General features: G+C 36.2%; 1 protein-coding gene across 5 annotated transcripts in view; it reads left to right on the top strand.

The window, feature by feature from the left end:
* LOC119770814 (SPARC-related modular calcium-binding protein 2) overlaps positions 1-16133 on the top strand; it is a 58077-nt gene that overhangs the window by 15204 nt on the left and 26740 nt on the right. The gene's annotated exons all lie outside the window — the stretch shown is intronic.

Raw genomic sequence — 16133 nt, 5'->3', positions numbered from 1 at the left:
GCGGGTTTTTTTGTAAAATTTGCAAAGAGACTGTGAAGCGACAAGAAGTCGGACAATCTGGCAACACGAGATTATGGGACCTAAGGAAAATTATTGTTTTTTTTTTCTTAAAAATATGTTGTGAAATTTCCACTAAGGCATTCAAAAGTTTCTCCGTATCCATTAACAGAAATCGTAAACCGGGATGAATAATTGAAGTTTGTTTTGCAAAATTAAAAGTGCAAATATATTTGAACGGCTTGGAACTATACTGAGCATGATAAAGATTGAACACGTCAGCTTAGAAGTAGTTTTCGTTAAAGTTTGAAAAGTTACGACAACAATCAATCAATCTCAATCAAAATGAGTTCGGATCAGAAAACGCTGTTTCGGATTTTTTGGACAAAGGGTTTCTTTTTGCCTTCCTCACCTTACTGAGGAAAGGCTAAAATCACTCGAAAACGAAATTCTTAATTTGACCTCCTAGACCCACCTTCATGTATACCTATCGACTCAGAATCACATTCTGAGCAAATGTCTGTGTGTGAGGTGGGATGTTGATCAAAAAAATTTCACTGGATTATCTCGGCACTGGCAGAACCGATTTGGACCGTATTGGTCTCATTCGAACCGTCTTGAGGTCCTATTGAAAATTATAAAGTTTAGATAAGCCTACTTCAAAAGTTATGCTTAAAATACGATTGAGCATGAGCATGAGCATGAGAGACCACCCATGGTTGTTTTTTTTAAGCAAAAGTTATGCTTAAAATACGATTCTAGCAAAAGTCCGAAAGATTGTAAAAAGGGTTGTTTTTTTAAGAAACCCCGTCATGTTATACATTTTTAGAAAGGTATTCAAAAGACCTTTCAAACGAGTTCAAAAGATTGAAGATCTGACAACCCTTTCAAAAGTTATAAGCACATAAGTGCCCAGAATTGACTACCCAATCTGATGGTATGAATAATAAATCAAGTTGAAAGGTCCGCCCTTTTGTATTTTGGATAGATTAATTCACCCTTAGGTGGTTGGTGCCTTCTTCACATTTAAAGGGTAATTTAAATGTGATGAAGGCACCAACCACCTAAGGGTGGATTAAGTAACGTTTTTTACTTCTAACAGCTATAGCTTAGTATAGCTATAGCATATACATTTGATTTGAACGAATCTCTTGAATGATGCCCACCAAGGTATACACAGAGTAAAAAAATGTACTCTTAGTTCCAGATTTTTTTCCATTTTTATTTTTGTGAGATTTGTGCAAAAAATATAATGACTAATTTTAATTAAACAAGCAGTCTTGCAAGGGTTAACCAAAATGATCCGCAATTTTATGCAAAAAATCTCATAACATCGAGCAAAAAACTGAAGAACAAAGTTGCACTAGTCCCCTAGACTATAGAATTTAAATTACAGTTGACTCCTTGCTTATTTGAATTATCAAATGTAGAGCGTCTAATTTCCTGGGGTTACAAAATTCCCGGAAAACGGGAAATTTTCTACAAATATCCCGGGAAATTTGAAATTTAACGAAAATTATTCTAATCCTGTTTGTGATTAATATTTTGCAACAGAATTGTACAGAACAGCAACTTTAATGTCCAAAATGAGTGTGAGGATCAATGAATGGCTTGAATGCTTGTAAAAAATGATGCAACTTTGGGGAAATATTATGAATTTTCTTATTTTTTATGCTGTCTTTCAAGTCGTTCCAAATAATAAAAAAAAGTATTTTTTGTTGAGAAGTATTTTTTTAATCAAAGTGTTTAAACATCTATGCTTCAAAACAATAAATATACACCCAAATTTAAAGAACGAGGGGATAGTCCTCACGAAAAGAATCGTGAGGAAAGTGCTATTTTGCGAGAGTATAGTCCTCCGCGTGTTCATTCGTTCATTGGAACAGTTCATCCTATTGAGTGGCTTATATGGAGTCACCGAACCATGGTGGCCCATACGGCAAAGGCACGGTTCAATATGTCGAAGGTCTTGGGTTCGAGTTTCGGTACCGGTACTTTTTTTTGATAGATGAACTTTTTTTGAAGATGAACCCATGAGTAAAGTTCCCTCGGTAATTTCGGGATTTATCCTCTCACACGGCGTGTTTTCTAGAACAACCTTATCAGGAAAAAATAGTCATCGCCACTTTCAAATGTGTCTTATAGGAAATTTTCTCAGCTTTCCAATGCTTCTAAAAGCGAAATCTTTCATCGGGAAATTTCTGAGATATCTCTATTTTAAGTTTTTTGGTTTTAAATTCCTCTATTATTTATTGGAAACTTTATACTAACAGTTCAGAACACTTATCAAATGATGTGTTTCATGAGTCATTTACTCATCAAAATGTTTGCACATTTTGATGAGTAAGATAAGAAACAACTTTGTAGAAGGTTGCAACCCGCTAAACATTTTGAAAATTATGTTTTATCTAAGTTTTTGAATATATGGGATTTATTCAGAAATTAATATCATAAAACAGTGTAAAAATGTATTTTTTACAAGAATTATTTGATAATTACATATTTTTTGTGTACAAATATCACGTGTCTACTCTGATTTAGCTTGTTCAACTGAAACTTTGGCAGGTTTGTGATTGTTAATGGTATTATTGAATTTTAATGAATAAATTTGATATTTTCTGAAGCAAACATTAGCCAGGAACATGAATACAAAAATGATTTGAAATCGAAAATGTACTGCATATTACTGTATAGCATGCTTCAAAAGTCATATTTTCATGAGTATAAAATAAAGATAAAATTTTATAAAAAAAAATCTGTAGAAAATGCATATAAAAGTAGCAATAAAACTCGAGTCTTCCAAATCAGAATTCTGATAACACCGTCACAAACATTTATTTTTGTTTGAACAAAAAATAAATAGTATTTTAACAAAAAAATCTAATAGAAACTTTCTTTCCAAACTATTTGAACAAAAATCAAGACATATATATTTTTTTAAGATGAGATTCTACTTCTAAAATATTGCTAATTCCTTGATGATTTAATACAAAAAAAAAAAACTGAAACAATCATTTCATACTAATGAAAAGTATTTCTCCTAAAGCTAGCAACAGTAATTTGCAGTTTAATTTCGAGTATAAAACTTGTTTTGTATCCATGCAACTAGTTAGTGTTTGATTAAGGAAATATGATATTTATTCATAAAAATCTTGTAATACCCTATCAATCTCAAACCTGTAGAAATTTCGGTTGTATCAGCTAATTCCAAGCTGAATTAGAGCAGACCGGTGTTATTTGTACACAACAATCATGTTATAATCTATTTGTTCTTTTAAAATAATATTTCAATACGGTTTTATTATAAATAAATTGAATAAATCCCACATATTTAAAAATTCAGTTAAAACTTAATTTTCAAAATGTTTAGCGGTTTGCAACCTTCTACAAAGTTGTTTCTTGTCTTATTTTGCACATTTTGGTCAGTAAAATACACATGAAACACATCATTTGACAAGTTTCCTGGACTGTTATTTAAAAGTTTCCAATAAATGATCAAGGATTTTAAAAGAAAAAACTTAAAATAGAGATATCTCAGAAATTTCCCGATGAAACATTTCGCTCTTTGAAGCATTGGAAAGCTGAGAAAATTTCCTATTAGACACTTTTGAAAGTAGTGATGACTATTTTTTCTCCTTAAGGTTGCCCAGAAAACACGCCGTGCTCTGTCCGCACACAGTACCATTTTACTACCGAATCGTGCTCTTTATCCTCTCGTATGCAGATGCCCAGTTCTAGGTGTAGCATCATCTATCAAAAAAAAAGTACCGTTACCGAGACTCGAACTCAAGACCTTCGGCATATTGAACCGGGCCTTTGCCGTATGGGCCACCATGGTTCGGTGACTAAGTGATGGTCATTTGTCCATATAAGCCACTCAATAGGATGAACTGTTCCAATGAACGAATGAACACGCGAGAGGACTATACTCTCGCAAAATAGCACTTTCCTCACGTTTCTTTTCGTGAGGACTATCCCCTCGTTCTTTAACTTTGGGTGCATATAACGAGCATTCTATCAAAACGAAACCAACTTGGAGACACCTTGTAGATTTTCCCTTGTCCCCTTAAAAAAAGTGGAGCATCAACTCTTCCCGTCTTCCAAATCTTTTTCCTTGTCCCTGGTGCGCGGTGGAGATGGTAGCGGCCGGCTATGGAAGGCTGTGTTGGTGGTGAGAATCTGGTTCAGGTGGAGTTGGTTTTATTCCCAAATATCAATTCCTAGGCAACTTGGGCTTAGACAATCATCACTTAACATGGCGAAATCCAGTCTGCAATCCGCTAAAATCACCGTCTCCTAGCGAAGCGAAGCGATATAACGAGCTTTCTATAAAAAAAAACTATTTTTTTTTACAAAATTTGTTTAAAAATTAGTGTTATTGTGTTGTGACACCCTAAGCTAGGTGGGAAATGTAATATTTTCAAACAATTTAATTTGAACTGTTGTCTTTAAGCGTGTCTAGAGAATGAAAGTGGAACGCCCGCAAGCTTATTTATGCTTCCCCGCACATGAATTAAAAATGAGTAGAAAATATATTAGTAAAATATTACCTGTTTTTAACTTTAAGAAGGTTTAACGTTTTTCTTTTTTGTAAAAAAAAAAAATCTAACATAATTCTAACACTATAACTGAAGGTTTTCAGAGTAAGCAATTTACCAGCGATCAACTAGTGAAAATTGTAAAGTACTTTGAACCCAGCTCCGAGTACCGCCAGAGGCAGGCATCAGCAGTGGATCATCTTCTTGCGGCCGTTCAATTGCCCGTTCCCGAAAATCTTCAATATCCAATTGGAGTGTGTTACTCGACATACTCAACCGCGCACCACACAGCGTTTTGAAGAGTGATCGTTATTTTATGAAGTACCGCACCGGCACGGAGGGAACAAAAAGGAGTCCATCATAAACAACAGTAACAACTTTAATGCGTAAAAAGCGATTCCACTAAAGATCAATCTGCGAGATCACTTTTGGAAACATTTTGAACGCTTTTTGCTTTTGTTCTTCTTGCTCTCGGCACCGTTGAGGTTCAATTCAGGAGAGTTTAAAAAAAAAGAAGCGGCGAAACGAAGAGGATAACGAAGATCTGTTTTTTTTTTCTTCAAGAGGTTCCCTCTTTTTACACGCCTGTTCTTCACCGATTTCATGGTTGCTTTTGTGTCGGACGATTCCGAAACCGGGTTCCCCACTCCAGCGAGCCCGGCAGACCTGGAGGAACCACCGGCCAAATGCAACAGGCAGATATCCAGAAGAAAACGTATTACGACGAGGAAGAGCGGAGGACGACGAAGAAGTGCTTATAGCACTCGAGGCTGATCTTCGGCACCTCTTCTCGTGTGTCTTCTGTACCGTATCCCACAGGTTGTGAGCATCATCAGCAGGCACAAAGGGAAGAGGTTCGGCGGGACGACCTGCTGTGGCAAGAAGAGCAGCCAATCGGCAGGGTGTGGCGACGGCATGTCTGGCTTGGTTTTCGAGCAATCATCATCTCGGCATCATCATCATCATCAGCCAAGCCAACCAAACCAAGGAACACCACAAGAAATGAACATCGTGCAGGCAGAAGAAAGGTGATGCTCGGCGTATGTTTTATGTACGATCGCGCGCAGCATCATTATGGATTGCGCGCCCGGGGGAAGCCAAAGAGTCAAAACTCGCGCAGGAAAATGTAAATAAGAACAGCGCAAGAACCGTGGTCGTCGTCGTCCAGCTTCCTCCAGGGCATCATCAGGGCGAGCGAAGCGTTCCAGGTTAAACGATGCCCCGGCTCGTCTGTGGGGTACCGTACATATTTCCGCTCCGTGCCTCGAACTCACCGCTTCTTGCGTCTTCCTTGATTGATTCGGAACGGCCTGGCATTTGGCCGTTTGATTTGGGCTGGATGGAGTTTTATCAAGAAATGATTTTCGAGCATTTTGGACAAGGATATATTCACAAAAAAACGTGGATTCAGATTGGAATTTTAGAATTCACCAGAATATAATAAAAATGTTTTGTGAACTTCGATTTTCCTCTTCTCAATGTCCAAAACGCGCTGCTACCCGGATCAACCCAACCCCCGAAATCAATCAGACATTTTTCATCCGTCTATGTTTCGTGTGATGCCAAAGATAAATATTATTTAACGCAAAACATTTGCCGATAGGCATCGACGTCAAAAAATACAAACCATTCGCGCGATTGAATCGTCAAAAAATACGTGAGGGCAAAAAAACAGTCAAACCCCAGAGAGAAAGATGATTTCATCGGCTGCCGGAGCCTCAAAATGCCACACCTCAGCCGTGAAATTTCAGCACAAATAGATATGCGCACGGTGGAGAGGCCCTAATTAACAATTCTAATTGAAGTGTATTTGTCAAACGTCAATAGGGTCGATTATTTGTACGCGGGCCATCATTTGTCATCGGCCGGATTGGTGGGTTTCAATCATATCTCTCCCTCGAAGGGGGGTCATATCGTGGCCGTTGGACATTGGACCGAGGTTGGGGGCCTACGCAAATTTCATAGAGAATTTATTAACATAAAAAATTGTTTTTGTATCAAATTACAAACTTCACAAAGATTTAATAAAATCACCTTTCAAGTTGGAAAAATCCCATAAAAAACATTCACATTGTTGTCGAACGAGCCCTTTCCAAATGTTCCTTCCAAGTGTATCTGTTGTATCAAACATATCACCGGCTCAGCTTGACACGTGTTTACGCACAGAATTGCGGTTCGCGTCTACAGTCAACATTGTTTCCAATTGCTAATCGATTCCGGGTGTAGTAATTCCATCGGAAAACTGTTTATGAAATCTGCACCACACCACCCACTAGCCAACTTGCCGGCGGGGGAGGGTTCGAGTTCTAGCTGTCGGAAAACCCGTTGTGGCTGTGTGGAGAATGCATCCATCTAGGAATGTTGGACTCATTGTCCAAATAAATCAAGCAAAGGCCCTGGAGCTATAAATATTGCGAGTAGCGTCATCGTCGCTTTGGATAATTTAGAATCAGTTGAGGTTTTTTTAATGATTTTATGATTGTTTAACGTGACATTTGTTCTTCTGTATTTGGCTCTTAATATGAAGTTATTTTCAATCAGATTCATTCCAAAATATTTTTATTTGTTTTTCAAAATTTCCAAAACTCACGATTAAATTTATTTTTGACAATTCCGTTATGAAACTACTTTTCTGACATTCTCGAATGACTAAACGGCCTACTTTTCATTGTAAAAATTTACAATACTGAAAAGAACTTTCCAGCACTCAAGAGCAATTCTGTACGAAATCAGCCGATTTTGACCAATTTTTTGTATATTTTTTTAATTTGGCTCAAACTTTGTGGGACCAATGAAGCCATTTTGGGTCATTGGTTCACCCATTCAAATCCCAATACAATTTTGGCAACTGTTTTTACAAAAATGGAAAAAAAAATTGTATTTTTTAATCCGGCTGAAACTTTTTTGGTGCCTTCGGTATGCCCAAAGAAGCCATTTTGCATCATAAGTTTTTCCATATAATTTTCCATACAAATTTGGCAGCTGTCCATACAAAAATGATATGTGAAAATTCAAGATTCTGTATCTTTTGATGGAATTTTCTGATCGATTTGATGGATATGGTGGATGGATATGGACTACACTGAAAAAAATGATACACGGTAAAAAACATTTTGGTGATTTTTTATTTCACTATTTGTCACTAAAACTTGATTTGCAAAAAAACTCTATTTTTATTTTTTGATATGTTTTAGAGGACATAAAATGCCAACTTTTCAGAAATTTCCAGAATGGGCAAAAAATCTTTGACCGAGTTATGATTTTTTGAATCAATACTGATTTTTTCAAAAAATCGAAATACTGGTCGCAAAAATCTTTCAACTTCATTTTTCGCTGTAAAATGGAATTTGCAATCAAAAAGTGCTTTAGTGAATTTTTGATAAAGTGCACCGTTTTCAAGTTATAGCCATTTTTAGGTAACTTTTTTGAAAACAGTCGCAGTTTTTCTTTTTTAAAATTGGTGCCCATGTTGACCCACCCTAGAAAAAAATATTTTTGAAAAGCTGAGAAAATTCTCTATATTTTGCTTTATTGAACTTTGTTGATACGACTCATAGTTGCTGAGATATTGCCATGCAAAGGTTAAAAACAGGAAAATTGATGTTTTCTAAGTCTCACCCAAACAACCCACCATTTTCTAATGTCGATATCTCAGCAACTATTGGTCCGATTTACAATGTTTTTTTTTTACAAATTTTCCGATCTTTTCGAAAAAAATATTTTCAAAAATTTTAAATCAAGACTAACATTTCAAACGGGCCAAACATTCAATATTACGCCCATTTTAAATGTTAGTCTTGATTTAAAAATTTTGGGTTATTTTTTAAAATAAAAAAAAAGCGAAGCAAAGCAAAGCATTTGTGTAAATTTTGAGCTAAATTGATGAAGATTAACCCATTAATACTCGAGCCTAAAGTTGGTGAAAAATAAGTTTTTCATACAAAAAATACTTTTTTAAATCGTTAATGACTTTTCAGGATGGGGTTTTACAGCTTTGGCATGTTCTACAAAGTTGTAGAACATAAAATTTCCGATAAGAATTTCACTTTTGAGAATATTTGGATAAAAGTAGCGTGCCCTTTAGACAAAGCCGTAAGAAAATTGGGTTTTTCATGCATTTTTCCAATTTTTCTTATACTAACTTTACCCTCGAGTATCAATGGGTAAATGTTGACCGATTTTGTTTATATTTGGCCCAGAGTCCTAAAATAGCTCAAGAAATCAGCTTGTGGAGCGAGGTTTAGAAAAAAAAGTCTCATATTCTGGGCAACCTAATATTATAATCATTTTTTTTCTGTGATCTTTTAAGCCATTTAGCCATCTCAAGATTTTTTTTGACTTTGTTAAAAATTTAAATCCTCTACTTAAATATTTGACCTAATTTGTAATCGAAAAGTAATTAACATTTTAAATATAGCCATCCAAAGTTAAATTTTGTCTGAAAGATTCCGTTTTTTTATTATTCAAAATAATGTCCATGATTGTCCATTCCTGAACATATATTTTTCGAAAAGTTCAAAAAATGTCCTTCAATTTAGGCTCTGAAACATTGAAGGTTGGACCTTTGGTTGTTGAGATACAGCGGATTAGTGAAAAAGAAACAGGATTATAGTTTTTTTTAAGTCTCACCCAAATAACCCTCCATTTTCTAATGTCGATATCTCAGCGACTAATGGTCCGATTTTCGTGTTCGTGAAATTTGCAGATCAATACTTTGATTTTTTTGTCAAGACTTACATTTAAAAAGTAAGTAATTGAATGTTTGAATACTTTTCGATTGCAAATTCGATTTTACGAGTGCGCTGACCACGCGGACGCGCTGTCTTGTTTTTGCATGCTCATTTTCATTTCTTTTATGATCAGAAGTGCGGTGCTTCGGTGGACGCGCAGTTCTGTTTTTTCGTGATAATTTTTGTCTCTTTTGTGTCGCTCTTTGTGTGCATGGGGTGATTGGTTTTATGTGAGTAGGTTTTATGTGATTAGGTTTTATTTTTTATGTTATTTTCTTTCTCTCCATTTCCTCAGTTTGATTTGCGAAGCCTTTCCGTCGGGTCGTGTTTTTTTTCCCGTTCGTCGTCGGTGTGTTTTTCGTTTTTTTTCGCGTGCGTGTATGTGTGTAAAAGTGCGGCTGGTTCTGGTTGTCATCGATGACAATTGAGCCAGTCTTATTTGCGATGCCTTTCGGTCGGGTCGCAGGGTTTTTTCGCGTTCGTCATCGGTGTGCAATAACAACAAAACCTTATCATACCATTTCAGCTCGATAAACATCGTAACTCGTCGTTCACTTCGTTAATCAGTACCCCACTAAACATGAATCATGTAAAACTCGTAAAAACATCTCAATTAAAAAGTCAGACTGTTAAATTCTTCATCATTTAATTACAAATAATTTTGGTTCTATCTTTCCACAGCCGGCTGTCTAAGATAAATCCATTTCAATTAAAAGTTAACAGCCGATAAACGGGAAATGACTCATCCGCAGCATCCGATTGCTTGCCTTGAGATTAAAACATAATACCTTTCAACAAACACTATGATTTTGGGTCGCATCATCATCTTCTATGATGAATCCTGACCAAACACCCTATCCTACTAACAAATTTTCAGGTTCCTGGCGCTTGTGGGGTGTAAGCACAGAGTAAATCAGCTGCCCTAGTAGCAACCTGCGCTAACTAACATTCCCGTCCCTTAAAATCGAGATCCACAAACTGACATGGCGGGCGCCGTTGGTGGCCAATGACTGTTACCTATTCGCAACTGATCTAGCTTTAGCAATCATGGTGTTTTATCTTTTCAGCGCATTCATACATGCTGTTGATAAGGGAAACACCACTAGATCGTCGAAGCCTATAATCAGTAGTGCTGAAAGGATGTTACGGTTCTGTTCAGCAACGGAGGGGCAACCATAGGTGATCTCTCATGCTCATGCTCATGCTTTTCGATTGCAAATTCGATTTTACATATAAAATTAGGTCATAAAATTTTAGTACAAGATTTCAATTTTTAACAAAAAACACTATTTGAAAAAATCTGCCTATGAAAAGCTATGCTGATTACAAAACAGTTAAATAAGCAATATTTCAAAAGGTATGAAAAATATAATAAAACATTTTACTATTTTACAAAATTCCAAAGTAGATTAAATTGTAGTGATACGAGTCCAAATGTTTATAAATCAAACATATTGGCCTCCCACAAAAACCAATCAAAACTAAGAAGCTAAACCAGCAAATTAAAAAATAAACCATACCACAACATCCACTTGAGTTCAAAAACGGTCCCAAAAGAGGCAGCAACGGCAACTACAGCAACAACACCAACCAAGAAACACAAACCGGCCGGCCAGTCAAAAGGGCATTTTCTTCCCGCGGCGGAGGTTCACCTCCGAGAGAGGTCTTCCTCGTCCCTCGGACAAGCTGGGGGAAACCTTTTGGTTACCTTTTATTTTTTTTTCCTTTCTTTGTTTTCTTCCCACATCTCTTGAAAATAACGATCAATTCATACACCGCTTTTTTTATTGCTCTTTTAAGAAGTCGGGAATCGATTGTCCGACGTTGTGGCCGACGTTGATGGGTTCCTTTGGGAGGTTCCTTCCACCGTCAGTGGAATCATCGGCATCATCGTCATCGAAGGTTGGTCCCACAAAGTCTACGGCGACTTTTAACAGCAATTTGAAGAGATTTCTCGCCTGGTTTTTTTTTCGTTCCTTCCTGCAGCCAAAGGTTCTGATTTATTTTAAAATCACGAATTTTAGGACGTACGTGTGAACCGTTCCTTTTTCTTACTTTTTTTTTGTTTGCTTCTTCTTCAGCCGGTTTTCTTCCCGAAAGACTTTTGGCAGAAATCGCGACGGCCACTCCTCGAAATGTTATAAGGTGTGTTTCCCCGCATGTTGAATGTATGTAAAATTTGTTCTTTTTTTTACTGCTGCCGATTCGAATGGCACTGAACCTTGACTGAAAGCATAGGGATGGAAAGGGGGCAAGCAAAAAAAGGTGTGAATAAGATTATCTCTGCCAACATAAAGGAATTATGCTATTGACACAGTTACGGTGAGTTGGTTGTCAGTGTGCTTAGAAAGAATTATCGTCAATTAAAAGTAAAGGTTGATACAGTTTCAAAATGTTTTGCAATAAATCACCCACCATCAATTTGATAAACTTCTTGGCAAAACGTAGAGCCTCCGGTAAGTCTCACACGTTGTTCAAATATTTAGAATGACGGTAATTTATTACACACAATCCCGCCGTTTAAATTGAGATTAAGGTGTTCACTTGCCTGCAGGGAGTGACGACGCGCAACACAGAGAGAGTCATCCCACGCGACTTACACTTGACACTAAGGGCCAACTTTTTACCTTCTTGTTGCCTTAGAGTTGATGCATATATTGTTGACATAGAATTTTTGGGATTTGCAAAAATCACTATTTTTTTATTGTTTATATGTTTTAGGGGACATCAAATGCCAACTTTTCAAAAATTTCCAGGTTGTGCAAAAAATTGTCGTCCGAGTTATGAATTTTCGAATTAATACTGATTTTTTTTTCAAAAAATCGAAATATTGGTCGCCAAAATTTTTCAACTTCATTTTTCGATGTAAAATCAAATTTGCAATCAAAAAGTACTCTAGTGAAATTTTGAAAAAGTGCACCGTTTTCTAGTTATAGCCATTTTTAGGTAACTTTTTTGGAAATAATCGCAGTTATTCATTTTTTTAAATTAGTGCCCATGTTTGTTCACTTTTGAAAAAATATTTTTGAAGAGCTGAGAAATTCTCTATATTTTGCTTTATTGAACTTTGTTGATACGACTCTTAGTTGCTGAGATATTGCCATGCAAAGGTTTAAAAACAGGAAAATTGATGTTTTCTAAGCCTCACCAAGCAACCCACCATTTTCTTATGTCGATATCTCAGCAACTAATGGTCCGATTTTCATTGTTAAAATATGAAACATTCGTGAAATTATCCGATCTTTTGGAAAACAATATTTAAAAAATAAAAAAAAAACAAAACTAACAATTCAAAAGGGCCAAACATTCAATATTTTGCCCTTTTGAAATGTCATGCCTATTTGAACCATCAAATGTTTTTAAACCTTTGCATGGCAATATCTCAGCAACTAAGGGTCGTATCAACAAAGTTCAAAAAGGCAAAATACAGAGAATTTTCTCAGCCTTTCAAAAGTATGTTTTTTTTTTCAAAAGGTGAGCAACTATTGCGACTATTTTCAAAAAAGTTACCTAAAAATGGCTATAACCTGAAAACTGATGTTGAAAAATTTTTGCGACCTTTATTTGGATTTTTTTAATCAGTTTTGATTCAAAAAATCATAACTCGATCAAAGATTTTTTGCCCATTCTGGAAATTCCTGAAAAGTTGGCATTTGATGTCCTCTAAAACATATAAAAAAATTAAATAAAAAATAGTGTTTTTTGTAAATCAAGTTTTGGTGACAAAAAGTGAAATTAAAAATCACCAATTTTTTACCGTGTACCATTTTTTTTCAGTGTAGTCCATATCCGTACCTACAACTTTGCCGAAGACACCAAATCGATCAAAAAATTCCTTCAAAAGATACAGATTTTTGAATTTTCATACATCATTTTTGTATGGACAGCTGCCAAATTTGTATGGAAAATTATATGGACAAACTTATGATGCAAAATGTCTTTTTTGGGCATACCGAAGGCACCAACAAAGTTTCAGCCGGATTAAAAAAATACAAAAATTAAAATTAAAGAAAAAAATCCGATTCCTTAGAGAACTGCTCAGTAGGAATCTCGCTATCGAGAACGCCAAGACAATGCTGTAGAGCGAATAATTTGATTTTTGATTTTTTTTATCTGAATGAATAGTAGGTATTGTTACTACTGACTTGCCCATTACCGTTTTTTTTGCTATTTTCAGTTGATATTTTTGTCATTTTGGTCAAGATCTTTAAAATGTAAACAAAATTGTCACACTCAAAATATGGTATCATAATACTTAGAATAAAATTTGTACCAGCCTAATATGTTCTTTTTTATTTAATTTGTTTCTGATTTTTTTGTCTGTTTAGGTACAACATATATCCATTTTTTTTTTTGTTTTGCCTCAAACAACAAACTCACAAGAGTAATTCTCTAAAGTCTTCATATCCATACTTTACAAAAGCAGCCAAAGCAATTAAGTTTTTAATAGCTCTTAAAAATACTGGTTCAAAATAGGACCATCTACCCTATATTTTCTTCATCTTAAAACACTTTGTTTGCATGTTTATGTTTGTAAACATGTTTCAAACACCGTTTGTGTGCGTATACATTCGTTTATTGTACACGCTGATAAAGGTTGAATGATGGCTAAAATAAATAAGAAGAGAATTTAGGTTTCTTAGGCGAACCTGCTTCAATGTTGACTAGGTGTCAGATAACAATTTCAACTACATTTCAAACATACGTATGTAAACATAATATATTATGATAAAACAGCTTCCGGTTACTTCCGCAATCCAAGCTGGTTCCCACGATTTGAAAGCTGCATTTTTTTTTAATTTAAAAATAAACTTATAAATTATATGCTCAATTAGACTTTCGTGTTCATTTACACTTTTCAATATTGTGACAACAGACATCACTCCCATCAAATGTCGGATTAATTAATCGTCGCATTGCACGATCTAGCGGATCTCCAGGTTGCAATTAGTAATTCCAGCCAGAACGCCGACTTCGAAAGGTGTAAAAGTGCATGTTAACATTTGTTAACACTCTTGCTCTCCGGCGTCACACGGCTAAGTGATCGATCACCACGCTATAGCTAATTGCAATTCGCACCGCGGACAAGCCCCCTGAACTTATCTTTCCTGCGGCATGATTAACGTATATGTTGAGTTGTATTCTAGGGGGGATTCTTTCGAAACGCCGAGACGAATAAATTTGAATTGATTTTGTTCTAACTATTGTACACCTTGCTGATCAATTAATAGATAAACATTAAGGAACTCGAAGGAAGCTGCTTCAGCTGGATTTTTTCGGTCAAAACCAAGCAAATTCTCACATTTTGACGAACCTCACAACAACTGGTTTCTCAAATTTCAACTAGTCGTCGCTCGCTCAAAAATTCGTATAAATATCCGATAAACAATCAGGTTGGGACACAAATTCGATCTAAAATAAGCCAAATTTGAATAGAATAACCATATTTTACCCGATTAGCGCGAGCCCACTGTTGATCTTGATTTCCGACCCATTAGTTAGCCGTTTTGATCACCTGCTACACCTCCTCGATTTTGAGGAGAGACTTTGTCGGGAGTTGAAGAGGTTTGTAAATGTGACACCTGTTTGGTTGCTAAAGTTCAAAAAATCGCTCCATTCAAAAATTCAACAGTGATTCCGCTTCGGTGCTAAGAAAAAGTTACTTGTCATCTTCCATTCAGAGTTGCATTCTCGTCCGACAAGTTGTTATGACTATTGAAGTGAGACATTCGATGCAAATCAGCACAACAATGTCAGCGGCAATAAGTGTGTCACTCGGCGTAGATCATTACCCGTCAAGTATTACAGATTCCTTGGAAACTAGTTGATTGACGAGGTTGGATCAACGGCGATTCCTAGAAGATAAAAGAAATCAATTCCCCCACTATTCCTGCAACACCTTATCTCCAAGTTCACTACGATAAGCCAAGTAGCCTATCAACCATTTCCAAGGAATCCTAAAGCCAAAGAAACCTCACAAACTAAGACATAAACCTCAATTCAGCTCAATCAGGTCCAATTTGACGGAACTCAAAGTGTGACGTCGTCCGCGTCAATGCGGGGACATAACCGCGTTATCTAGAACACGTGTCTGTCGTGAACCGTAGACGTACAACTGAATTATTCAAAACAACACCACAAAAAGGGTGAACGGACCTTCCGCTTGGTGACTTGAGCCAGCAAAACCAAACAAAAAAAAAAAAACTTAAATTTAATTTCGCCAACCCCCGCCCAATGTCACTTTATGGCGAAAGGAAACGTGTCGTTGACGGATGTGTCGCGTCTGCGTCGTTCTTTCTCTCTTTGGGGATGACTAACGGCCTTTTTTGTTCTGCAAAAATAGCACGCAGAACTGCGAGGACGACGTAATTTTCGGACCCCTAACAAGCGCATAAAAATTAATTGATTTTAAACTCTGTGGTCTCAGTCGCGGGGTCAGTCACGAGCAGTCCCGATTCAGTTTCGTTGCTACACTTCACCCCAGCCCTCCCCATCCCCATCAGAATGTTTTGCTCGGAGCAGCTCAATTAGCCAGCATGACTGGCGATGGGTTGTCCAGCAAGTAAGGAGGAATTTGGACTTAAAAATGTGGCATTGTGCAAAAGTAGGATTAAATCAGGGCATGGTAATATTTAAAATATGTTACTAAATATCAGATTTTAACTCTACGTTATGCCGTATTAATGCTTTATAGAACTTTTTTAAAGCTTTAGTTACAGATTGTTTCAGATATGAAAAAAGACTATTTAAGTTGAAATTGCTATCCATGGTATTATAACGTGAATGATAAAAGTCAGCACAGTTGTTTAGCAACGATTTATTTTCAAAATATCAATTGTGATGAAAAAAAAGTTCAGCGACAAAACTG

The sequence above is a fragment of the Culex quinquefasciatus genome, chromosome 3 (assembly GCF_015732765.1).
Source record: "Culex quinquefasciatus strain JHB chromosome 3, VPISU_Cqui_1.0_pri_paternal, whole genome shotgun sequence".
Lineage (NCBI taxonomy): Eukaryota > Metazoa > Arthropoda > Insecta > Diptera > Culicidae > Culex > Culex quinquefasciatus.
This window is presented reverse-complemented; position numbering and strand designations above follow the sequence as displayed.